General features: G+C 40.6%; 1 protein-coding gene across 5 annotated transcripts in view; it reads right to left on the bottom strand.

Moving 5' to 3' along the window:
• The window catches only part of sema6e (sema domain, transmembrane domain (TM), and cytoplasmic domain, (semaphorin) 6E), a 154567-nt gene extending 142911 nt beyond the window's left edge, over positions 1–11656 (bottom strand). For all 5 annotated transcript variants that reach the window (XM_046044530.1, XM_046044528.1, XM_046044531.1 and 2 more), the window contains exon 1: positions 11491–11656. The gene's annotated coding sequence lies outside the window, so the exon portion shown is untranslated. The remainder of the gene's footprint in view (positions 1–11490) is intronic.
• Positions 11657–12386: the final 730 nt, after the last annotated feature.

The following is a 12386-nucleotide window of genomic DNA, read 5'->3' as shown; positions in this document are numbered from 1 at the left end:
CCCCCCCCCCCCCCCCCCCCCACACACACACAAAGACCAGTTTAAAAATAGCCTCAATTGGATGGAAATGAGCCCGGAGTTCTGAGAAACGGAGGAAAATGACCAAGCAAGTGTAGGCGTGCAGACTTATCTTACAACATGCCCAAGCCAAAAATTCACTGCACATATGGTGACCACTAAAACATGCACATGCATAGTGTGAGAGCTAAAGTATAGATTATAAAAAACATCCACCCCCAAATGCTTCCACACAGGTACAACATTTCATACACATACCAGGCACAGGGATTCAGAGTTGAATCCTAAAAGAAAAATCACTGCATGTTCTAAATTTAACACATACCAGATTTAAGTACAAGGGTATGCAGAGTGTTGTTTGCAGAAAATCAGCCACAATTCCTATCTGCAGAGCACAGGGTGCACGCATAAGAAATTGGATAAAGAGCCTGAGGGAGAAGTAGAGTTGGAAATCCAATCTGAGTTTTATAAACCGTCAATGAACCTTTCACCTAAAATTAGGGCTTGCAGAGTTTAACATCATGCCGTCCACTCAAAGTGTGTACAGTGCAAGACGGGACTTGGCCAACTTTTCAAGGAACAAGGACAAAAGGCTCTGCTATTTTTGGAAAGTTTGGAAATTAGATGCAGTTAGGTCCCTTATTGAAGGTACGCATGTCCTATTACACTACTGAGAGGAGAGCCCGTTTAATTTTTTAAAGAGGTGTGATAATTGGCTGAGAAAAAAAAAAGAAACAAAAAAAAAAAAAAAAAACATTTTCACGGAACACTTGAAATGAAATATGTGAATACCTGTCACCTTCTGAGCATGTGCAGAGCACAAACGGGATATGATGGGGCATTACAGTGTGAAGGTAGCAGCTTTCGATAAAGAGGACAGAAAAAAGGGCTTATCTTAGCTTTTTAATTTCCTGCTTCATTTCACGTTTCAGGACCATAAAAATTCTAATTTTGAAAAACTGCAATAAGCAACAATGAGACATGATCATAATTCAGAATTACTTCTATAGTAAGTAAGCAGCAGACCCCCTCTCCGTCATGCAGTCAGCCTAATTGCTTTAGCCAAGATGTGACAAGCCAGACAATTGCTGTGTAACGGATAATCAAGAGAAACCTTAAAAAAAAAAAAATCTGTCAGATATTCAATCCTTCAATCTTTCTCTGCCAAAACCTCTTAACCCACACTGCTTTGTAGAGCCCGACCAATTCATCGTTTTGCAGATATTATCGGCCAATATAAGATACTTCCAGATATATCTGCGTCGGCGTTTCTATAGCGGCCGATATGACTATTAAAAAGAGAAACAGAGTCGGATCCTTCCCCCATGTCATGAGTGTTGCATAGATTGCCCACTAGAGGGCGCGCTGCAGCTCCTCTGTTAATAACACTGCAGCACCATAGAACAAATCATCAGCTGACTGCAGTCTACCAGAGCCACAGAAAATAGCTCCTGGTAGCTCTCACACTCAGTGTTCCCGGTGAGTTAGTCATTTGTCAAGTCAATTATATAACTTAAATAATAATAAATATATCCCTTATCACTTCTCTTACCAGACCATACTTCCTAACCCTCCTATTTTTCACTGCCCTCTCCTGGGTCACAGCAGTGTGTTTAATGTTACGGTAACGACAGGTGAGTGGCGGTTACGCTGCTGACAAACATGATTGTAGATTTATTTCTGAAACAGTTCTAGCGAATGGTCCTCTTATTTCTCTAATTCATTACTTCTAAATATTCTTAATCACTTACAGCAGTTGATGCTGCCCATTGCTAAATTAGCCACAAAGCTGGCTAATGCCATGTCTATCAGTAGAGGAGCGCTAACTTTAATGAGCCGTTAAACTGTATTGTTTAACGTATTCTAAATATATCTGCGAGCTGCTTGTCTTAAAGTTGGTACATCGGAAATGAGAGGGGACATGCAAATAAACATGAGCTGAACAAGTAGGCCTATCTAACACGGCTTCGAGCAAAGTTATCTAGCTGCTCTTTTGAATAAAGGTTAGTGTGAAATCTCAAAGTTGTAGGTCCACACTGTAGACAGTCATGTAGTATTAGATTCATTCAAAGGCAGCGTTTCCTCAGTGTCACTGTCACATCATAGACGATATGTTTTAGAGCCAGGTGGTGGTTAGGAAATGGTTTCTCGTAGCTTTAGCTAGAATTAACAATGCTGTTAAAGGGATAAACTAGATGTGAACATGCTACATAGTAGAAAGTAGTAACTGTGGCAAATTATATTTAAGGTAATAACTATTTCTTGACAAAAATATATATTCAGGACAGCTGTTTATCATTAATATTATAGCAGTGACATGAGGTTTGATATAAAGGTATTAGTAGTATATTGGTATTTTTTGTTGTACTTTATTGTGAACAGGTTAGCATAGCATAGCCCTGACCAACCCGAACTCCATTCAGAAAAACATTTTAAAAGTTTTCGTCCTGCTGTCTTGCTGACAGACCTGACAAAGAATGAATTCATGTCTAACAAAACGGCATCATATTTTAGTTATTTCGGCATCGGTTTGATCCGTTTATTGCAATTAAATCACAGCAAAGCGTTTACTTATTCATATAGCTGTAGTATCCACTGACTGTGTTTATTCACTTAAAACGCACGTGTGTGAACACTCAAAATGTCCAGCGGTCAAACTCGCGCGAGTACAGCGAGGCAAATATTAAATTCGCTTTCGGCGTGAAAGCAGCTTTACAATACATCCATCCATCAATCGTCAAACGCTTATCTTAAGTACAGGGTCACGGGCCCACATTACACCATTTGATGACCAATGTTTTCTGTAGTTTTATACATTTGACTCTTATTTATCAAAAGTATATTTCAAAGTATTATTTATAACAATAAAAAAAAGTTACTTTTTATACTGCATTATGTCACAGTATCTTGGTATGGTCTCAACAGAACAAATATTAGGGATAATCTTTGTTTAAGTTATGCATTTCTTAAAATAAAAGGGGAAAAACAATATTGGCCCATATATCGGCATATCAGATTTTAAAATGCTCAAATATCAAAATCGGCATTGGACTTAAAAATCCCATATCGGGCTCTACTGCTTTGCATCACCCACTTTTCTGTAGCTCTGCTCTGCAGCCTCAGGAATGGAGACTGCTTTGCACACTTCTTTACTGGACGTAGTACAGTATGTGTTCAGTGCAGTGCTGGATTACATTTACTCGTTTAGCTGCTTTATATGTCACATATCACTGTAAACTGTATATGGTACAGGTCAAACAAAGGCTGCAACTACTGATGATTTTAAGTATCAATAAATCGGGTGGTCTACAAAATGCCAGAAAATAATGAAAAATGACATCATCATCAATCACAATTTCCTAAAGTCCACGGTGACATCTTCAAATGTCTTGTTTTGTCTGACCAACAGTCCAAAATTCTAACTTCTTCAGGTTACTATCACATGAGACAAAGAAAGGCAGCATTTTCTCCTAACTGAGAAAGTGGTACATTTTTGCATTAGAGCACGGAAAAAATATAATGATTAATAATAAAAATGATTAATTGAGGATTGACACATCGGTTACATTGAATTGTTTCAGCTTCAGGTCAGTCAAAACTATTTATTAGACAGCACTTCTTGCTCTATAAACTTGTCATATCAACATATAAATTAATGAAAACAAGCATTACGGGCAGCTCTAATTCGTAAGTCTAATTTTCAGCACATCATTCTGTGTCACAACTTGACAGCAGTTTATTCACACTTACAACTTTTTCTATACAGCCTTCAGAAGATTACCTGCATTAAAACCAATTTTTAATTTATTTTTTTTTTTAAGTCTTCTTATCTTAAAATTGCACAAAGCAGGAGCTTAAGCATGCAGCTGACTCCTAAATCAAACCTAAATTAAAAAACAGTCTGGCAGAGAAGTTTGTCCAACTCGCTTGCGTTTAGACAACAGACTAACGAACAATCTAAAAACAGAATTGTGCCAAAATAGACACGGCCGACAGCAGATTCTCAGGCATCATGAGCCAACTTAAATGAAGCCAACCTGTTTTTCTATCATGTCTGGCTTTTCTCTCAATTTCATCATTCAATCAGTTGTGAGATTCCAATCTGTGTCACCAAAGGCCAGATGTGCGTTGTTTTACTCATGATATACAGCCAAACATGTCGTGGCAGAACAAAGCATCCCATCAAAAAAAACGGGGAAAAAAGGATATTTTCAACAGCCCTGTGGTTCTTTTGGGATGAGACATGTTCCGATTCAAGGAGGCATGTGTCAGTAATAACTTCTTATGCTGAAAACAAGACAAATGTCTGCTGTGCCAATGTTCTTTTTAAGAGTGCACACCAAATCAGAGAGAGGTGGTGAGGGGCCCTGGGTGTCTGGTAGGTCTTCCCAGGGAAATAACCTCTGGCACAAAGATGGATGGTTACATTTCCTGCAGCAACAACAGCCGTTTGTTTGGAGGAAATAGGAGCGTAACTGGGCTGTTAGCAGAAGCTGTGATAGCCACCATGGCTGAACAGGCAAAGAAAATAACTTCACTAAAAGAAACGAAAACTTCACAAATTGAAAAAAATAAGGAAAAGGAGGTTACAGTGCCGCCCATACAACTTGACTGAGAGCCAATCTCTGGTAAACGAAGCACAGAAAAACCACTGCAACAAACAAGTGGCAATGAGGAAAAAGTGTGATGCAGTAGAAGGAGGCAATATGAATAGAAGTTATTATATGGACATTCCCAAATTGTTTATAGATAAAAGAGTCAGAAGGATACAAAAAAAAAATACTAGAAAACAATCAAGGTATTTAATCACACTGATGCCAAAGTCTATTAAATCCAACAAAGCCACAAGGCAGTCGTCAATTTGCAACACTGCTTGGACTGATACAACATGGTGTAGTTATTTGTCATGATCAAACTTGAAATCAAAATGCAACTGATGCACCTTAGGAATGAACTTTACCCAGGTGAGAAGTTCATTGTCCATTAAGTTTTTCCACTTTGTTCACTTATCCTTGGCAAGCAAGCAACCACAGAAATCATGGCTCCTGCTGCCTCTCCTGCTCTGGAAAAAATAAATTAAAGTAAAAGTAAAACACCCTGGTGCATGCCAGTCCTATACCTTCCTATCTATGTAAACATAAAAAGGTACTTATATTGCTGCCAAATTCTTACATAAGAGAAATAGCAAAAAGGCTCAACGTTCAAACTTTTTTGCAACTGACCCCACCGGCCAGTGGGTTTGAAACTTACTGGCCCCAAGACAATTTACTGTCCTATCCGCCAAAAGTTATTTATCAGTGATCACAGTTAAAATTATATAAAATAAAAAAAGGTTAACAAAACAGTTTACTTTTATAACAAAACATACTAACAGTCTCAAACATGACGTGCTCTCTCTCCTGCTGACAACCATTTAATAAAAAAAAAAATTAAAAAAAACTTGACATGTCAATCACAAAGTAGTCCCGCCCTAAAGTACACGCTTTCTGGTCTATTTCCCCTTAAATAGGACCATAATTTACTAAATGAACATCATTCTGTGTTGAAGAAGACTTGAAACTAGCGACTGAAACCATAAACTCATTAGGAAAGTGTTTACTGAGGTAATAAATCAGAAGAGAAGTAGGGTCATTTTACCGTTATTCTTAATGGAACCGGACTTCTTTTTGCAACTAGTGGACTCGCCCCCTGCTGGCCGTTACCAGATTCAGAGGTTGCCGCTTGATTGAGATTAGAGAAATAACATTTGACAACCACTTGTCACGTTACTACAATTCTTGATTGGCCAACGGTGCGCGCCAAGAGCTGCAAAACAACTGCAAGACGTTGAGTTTCTAAAGCCATTTTTTTTTTAATACTAATATTTTTGCACTGGCCCGAGTTTCTAGTTCAGTCGTCCCCGGGCCATCAGGCCACCTTTATTGTCAAGCCCTGAATTATCTAAATAAAGCAAATGTCAAATAAATTAAAATAGATCAACACATCAAATAGGGCTGCGCTGTAAGACAATATTAATTGTTTGTACTACTGATAATGTATTATGACTGAGTAAGGGGGCATTTGTTTGCTAAAATAGAAAACTAATGTAAAAAAAAATAAAAATAAAAAAGGTCATGTTACATATCTCTTGTGACTATCAGAATAACTTATAGTATAGATTTGAACACTTTATGGTTTGCATTTCCAACTGTTGCTTTTGCTACTTTCCTTACAGGACATACATTTTCATTCTGTTCTGTTTCTGTAAGTGCTTCTGTTTTGAACTGGCACTATATAAATAAAACTCATTTGAAGCCAAAGCACACAACCGACACAGTAAGAGTATACACAAACATGATTTAGGTTGGTGGAAAGATTTATACCATCAGTTTCAGCAAATTTTCCTTTCATTGCAGTTAGGGAATAAATGAAATGGCAAAGCTCTGATAATTGACTCATTTATTGTGTCTCTTGGTCTATGAATCATAACAAAATGTAATAAAATTAACATTTCCTTCTGAAAACATAAACTTTCACAGTCTAATTTCTCCTCTACCAAAAAGGACAGGAGATTGGGAAGTCGGGGGGGTGATTTGCTCCACTTTCAGCCTGGCTGGCTAATCAATGATGCGGGAGGTCTGCCCTCATTATGAAGTGATTAAGAGATCATTTGGAGCAACAAACCAAATGCACTTTTGCCATCACCTAGCCCACCCAACTAAGAGTTAAACAATCAATAACCGGTATATGTATGGCCAGAGGCTATTCCCAGAGACACTCGTTTCCTTATTTCAATCGCTTCCTTCATTAAACACAGGAGCGAGGAGAATCGAAGTGGATTTAGAGGGGAAGTTATGTTTCTGTACTCTCTATGGTGGCGAGTGGGAACGTGTTGTGTGATGTCTGTATTATCTTAATCTTTTGGGAGTTAATGTTATGCTGCTGAGTGTTAAGGTTTTTAAAATAAACAGGATTCAGGGGATAGCGGGTGACGCAGCTGAATGGGAGTTTGGAAGATCTTTGCGCTTAGTCATCAGCTAATAATCCTTTAAAACGGTGAAAATCCATGCGCATATGAAGCCGATTTAGCTACTTCTTCACATGAAATATGCATGAAAAATGACAAGGATTCATTTTTGGATGATTCATTTTCTATCCTTGCAAGAGAGATCCTTTTTGTTGTGCATGCTGCTTCCAAGCTGCCCTGTGGGTACCACGCACAGCCTCCTTGTCACACCAGTCAAAGAGTGTGTGTCTATGGTACCACATAGTGAATAGGTACATTTGTCTAAAAAGCAACTGATACAGGAGTGCGGGAGGCAAAAGGCATTAATCTATTCTAAGTACTCTGACTCTGGCTGCAGAATTCTAAATAAAAAACAAAACCACAAACAAAACACAGAAACCTTAGTTCATGACTTTACACAGAAATTAAACAAAGGTGAATGAAAGTATTAAAAACATACAGCAAGGTTTTAATCCTTGACAAAGATTCTTTTATGAAACATGACACCCTCTCTAACCTAAATAAATATTATATATATGAGGCAATTTGCTGACACTGCGAGCAACAGGTTATATTTTCCCCTCTAATTGCTGGACTCCGTCCACTGTGCTTCACGAAGCATAACCAGACAGTCATCTAGTGTTCCTGCTGCGCTGCTTGTGGCCGTGGCGGGTTGGCAAGCAGAGCCTAAGTCCATGCTCGACAAGGGGTTAACGTTTCTGAAAAACAGCTCGACAAAACCACAGGAAGACAGCCAGTCTGGATAGACGGGCCGAGGCCTGTCACTTGTCCAGTTTGTGGTCTGCCCCCGCCCGCCATCTTTTGCTTCTTCTCCCTCTCCTTTCCTCTAGCCTTTAACTGAACTCAAAGCTTTTCCTCCCAAAATTTACACACTCATCAGCTTGGCTATATTTCCAGTCCTGCACTCACCACACCAGGACCACAGCATGGAAGCCACTGCACGCCTGTTTTTGGAATCAAAAGTAATTACAAGCATGCCAAGGATTCAACTCCAATAGCTAAAGATTGGACTATAGTGAGAGAAAAGGTTTTCAGCAGTGAAAACACCCAATGTATTCACCTTTACTTCCAGAAAGCTGCAACAATAATAGGGAAACGGATGTAACTGAATTGGCAGTATACATTACGTCTGCGCCACAGGTAATCTGTAAATTAACTTTAAAAATCATTCAGGTCATTATACCTGGGAGATGCTGTGCACTGAATCAGCAAAAAGACGAGGGAAAACTCCTCTTCCAGGTGCAGTGAAATTATTTCTGCTCAGTTGAAAGAGCGGCTGAAAACTATTGAGAAAAAAAGTCCCATCCATTCAGGACAGTGATGGAGAACCCACTTCAGCCACGCTGCAGAAGGCACGTCTGCCTGCTTTTGTTAACCTGTGCATTTGTAATGCTTGATGCAACATGTTAATGTGATTTATTTCCAGCTGTGGTCAAACGGGCCAGACCTGGAGGCCAAAGACCGGTGGTCTCAGCAGATAACCTGGACCGGCCTGTGCTGTGTCAGCCATGGATTATGGACGACAGGGACCCTGCGGGGCTGACAGGTAATAATTCACTCCCCAGGGTTCCCACACCCTTCGCTGGACACAACACAACCAGCCAGGAAGAAGTGGGGGAGAGGGGAGGGATGCAGCCTTGGAGCTCACTTCCTCATAGCCCACCCTCCTCCCTTTATTTCCACTATCCACTTCAAGAAACAGGGTTCTCATTGGCTGCCCAGTTGCCACGGGTAACCAACCATTATCAAAATGAAATATGAGGTGCCACAGGCCGGTGCCTCTCTCAGGTGCAGGGCCAAACAAAGTCCCATATGTTTCGGATGAAGAGCTGAGATTAACTGTTGCTTCCTGAAGCACGGCACTGTACCGGCCCATTCTTCACTTCAACGGCAGTCGCATAATGACGGCATGTGCTTGAGGTCTGAGACACTTTAGACAAATCACCGTTGTTGAGGTGCCACAACAATAGCCTAAAGAGCATGAGTGCAGCAATTCAACAACTTCAAGGTCGCCAGGGGATTTAATATAAAGTAGCTTCACATGTCCAAGTGAAATTCAGTTTTTTTTCCCCTCTGACCAATCCAAACTGCAGACTAAATGTGTGTGCATGAGTGTTATATGTAGCTATGTTCAGACATTGAGCACTTTATCGGCGATGAAAATGGAAATAGGCCTGCTGAATGTCCCCCAAGGGCCACAGTCCTCAGCCCCTGGTTAGGAGCCTATTTCAACCATCATTACCCTGAGGACCCATTAGGGAGATGCCATCTGCACGCGCGGGGTCCCTCCATCGGAGCCTCTTGTCATTTCAAACTAAAAGCAAGTGCCGAAATGGAAATCTGAAATAAAATTACAAATTGGGCTAAATGCACCATTAACCATGCTAACTGAGCGACGAACCTATCAGGGCCTGAAAATGAGAGCTGGACGACGAGCAAGCAATTTTCAGAGGTGATGAGGAAATGAATACACTGCTGGTACTTTGCGCTCTCTCACATTTACGACTCTAACTCACCGTCAGCAGAATGTGACTTTCCTAATGGGTTTGTGTAAAAAAACAACAAGAAAAACAGATGAAAAAACAGAGAGGAGTTGATTGTTTGTGAGCATGGGAGACCGCCACAAACGAGGGTTGAATATAGACTTGCATATATATATATATAGATAGTGTATAAGTAGGAGGACAGGCAGACAGGCAGACATGCTGGTAAGTATCAGACAGACTCAGGCTGCACAGGAGCATCTCACTTGTCCTGCAGGGCAGCAGCATCCTTGTCAGCAGACCAGTAACATGTCAGATAAAATAACCTGAAACCACATTGCAATGTCCTCTGAACAGCATCAAGTGCTAAGTCACTGTACAGCTGTGTAAGGAAACCGCAAGCCATCTGTGGCCTGCTCATCCTATGATATCGCTGCTGCAGCTGAGAGGAGCAGGGACAAAAAAAACAAAACAACAATCACAAGATCCGACCACACAGTCTTCACTTAAACATCTGACTGGTTGGAACAGGGAGTGCATGTTGTTTCCCCCCACAAGAGCCAAAACAAGAGGCAGATTCTGAATGAGCAAAGTTGCCTCTGCCGTTCAGTCAAAAGCAATGTAAACCTTAAGGTGAACATACATTTTTAAAAATGCATGCGAACTTTTGCAAGGCTACGGATAGATCAGAGAATATAACAGGACCAGGCTGCCTTCGAGTCAGCCAGGAAGGCACATATTGCCTTGCAACAGGCCAAGATCGAAGAAGTAGCGGTGTAGTCTGTCTTTGTTTGTGCATAAGAGATGTATTTAATGTATTTGTTGTTGAAATGTTCTTAGCCTCAACTGAAACTGTACACCCACCCTGAGGGCCAGGAGGAGGCTAATGTACAACAGGCTGAGACAAATCATAGTGGGACTATGATTTGTCTTCTGCAGAGGAAGGCTCAAGAACAGCTCTGAGAATCTATTCCAACATAAATAACCACCAGGGGCTCTTGGGGGATCTGATGAGAGAAAAACACAGGTTTCCAATCTCTTTGTGCATCGTAGGCAGAACTGAAGTCCAATACAGACTGCTGCTGAAACTCTGCATGCAAAAGCAGAAACCTGTTAGAACAATGAGCTCATCGTTTTCTCTCCCGACTTTGGCATTAAGACTGAACTGCAGATGAAGTAAGCACGATTTAGCAGGTACAAGCTATGCAAAGTGAGAGGGAAATGTGTCGTTTCAATATGATCGAACTGGCACGCAAACAGTTTTCCGTTCCAGGCACTCACACACTCAGATGGATTAGTTGATGTTATTTGATTGTAAAATACAGCAAATGCCACATTATGTGTCGCTTTTCTTCGCAAACAACAAGTCTTGAGTAAACAACTGTGGTCGTGTCCTTTGGAAAATACACCACGGTATCCGGATTCAATTGGTGTCTTAGGCAGGGTGCCACTGGAAGAGAGACGTTATCAGTTGCTAATTCGTGATAAGTTGCTGAGGACTCTTGCGGCAACGAACAACAGTAAGCGAAAAACATTATTTGAGTTGCAGGTTTGATATAATGAGCCAATTAGATGTATGGAAATCTGCGAATTAAAAATCCAACCGCAGCACGGGGGGCAACACATGTCTAAAAGCTTGAAAAATCAGTGTAACGTCAGTTATAACAGGCTTGTAATTTCTCATCCTCAGTGTAGAAATGAGCAAGACTCGCAAACACAGCCGAGGAAAAGAGAGAACAAGGGCTTCTCCGGACTCCACATTCAACTTGGGGCGAGTGAAGGGATAGTTTAAGCTCATAAGACGTGTCTGAAATGTTGTGTTTACGTTATTAAAATTGTTGTAGAGGTTTTAGCGCCTTTTAAAAAGTGAAATAATTTCCCTGTTGTGGCAAACTTGGAGAATCACACTCCTAATGAGCAAAGGGAGCGCAGCTGCAGCAGGATCGTTAAAAGTCCACAACTAGCAAGCGAACCACTTCTTACCTTATTTGTTTCCTTCGCACCTCCAGTGTGGAAAAAAAAAAACATAAAAGAAGATTCGTCGTTGTCTCTCAGAGCAGAGAAGAAGCGGCGAAGAAGGCAGAGTTGTTAGTTTTAGCTAGTTTTATGCGTCACACGGTTAGTAATCCCAGAGCGCCAGAGAAACGGAAAGGCGCCCCTCACTACTGTGACAAGACTGGACCCAGACTGAAATCACAACACTTCGTTCGGGAGTCGCTCAGGCCACGCCCCCGCGCTGTGGTTTGACAGAAATTACATCCAATCACAGAGTGTTAAATTAGGATAGTGTCGTCTCCGATTGGTTGATCGTTCGAGTTTTTGTCTTGCGCCCCGCCCAGCTCAGCTCACTTTTCTCCCAGATGTTGAGTGCCATAACATCAGGGCCCCTGTAATTTCAGCGAGCCAATCAGAGCGCAGAACAGGGGATTTAAACTTACACATAGTTTGACTTTATGTGAGGAGCAATTTAAAGGAATGTTTAACTACATTAGCCTTACATAGCTTATTTTGTTTTGTTTAAAACCCAATTATAGTCCATTTAAATATGGTATAAAACCAAGGAAAGCCATAAACCATTAAATTTGTTTCCGTCATTGTCATCTGCACTTGTCATTTTTGCTTAATAAATGACTTTGACAAGCTGTTGCTTATCAATTTGTTGTAGATACATTTTGTGGCGATCAACTGATTGATTACTTGACTTATCGTTTCAGTGTTGTGTTTAGTCCACTCCATGTCTATCACACAAAACAACACATATTGTACAAACACATATACTGCATCTGCATACACATTAACTGTCTCTTTCAAATAAATCAAGTTCCCATGGTTTAGGAGGTACTGAACATGCAAACTGCATGCACTCTGAATGTCCAATG

Source organism: Micropterus dolomieu, linkage group LG03, assembly GCF_021292245.1.
Source record: "Micropterus dolomieu isolate WLL.071019.BEF.003 ecotype Adirondacks linkage group LG03, ASM2129224v1, whole genome shotgun sequence".
Lineage (NCBI taxonomy): Eukaryota > Metazoa > Chordata > Actinopteri > Centrarchiformes > Centrarchidae > Micropterus > Micropterus dolomieu.
Note: the sequence above shows the minus strand (reverse complement) of the source record. Positions and strands in the feature narration are given on the sequence as shown.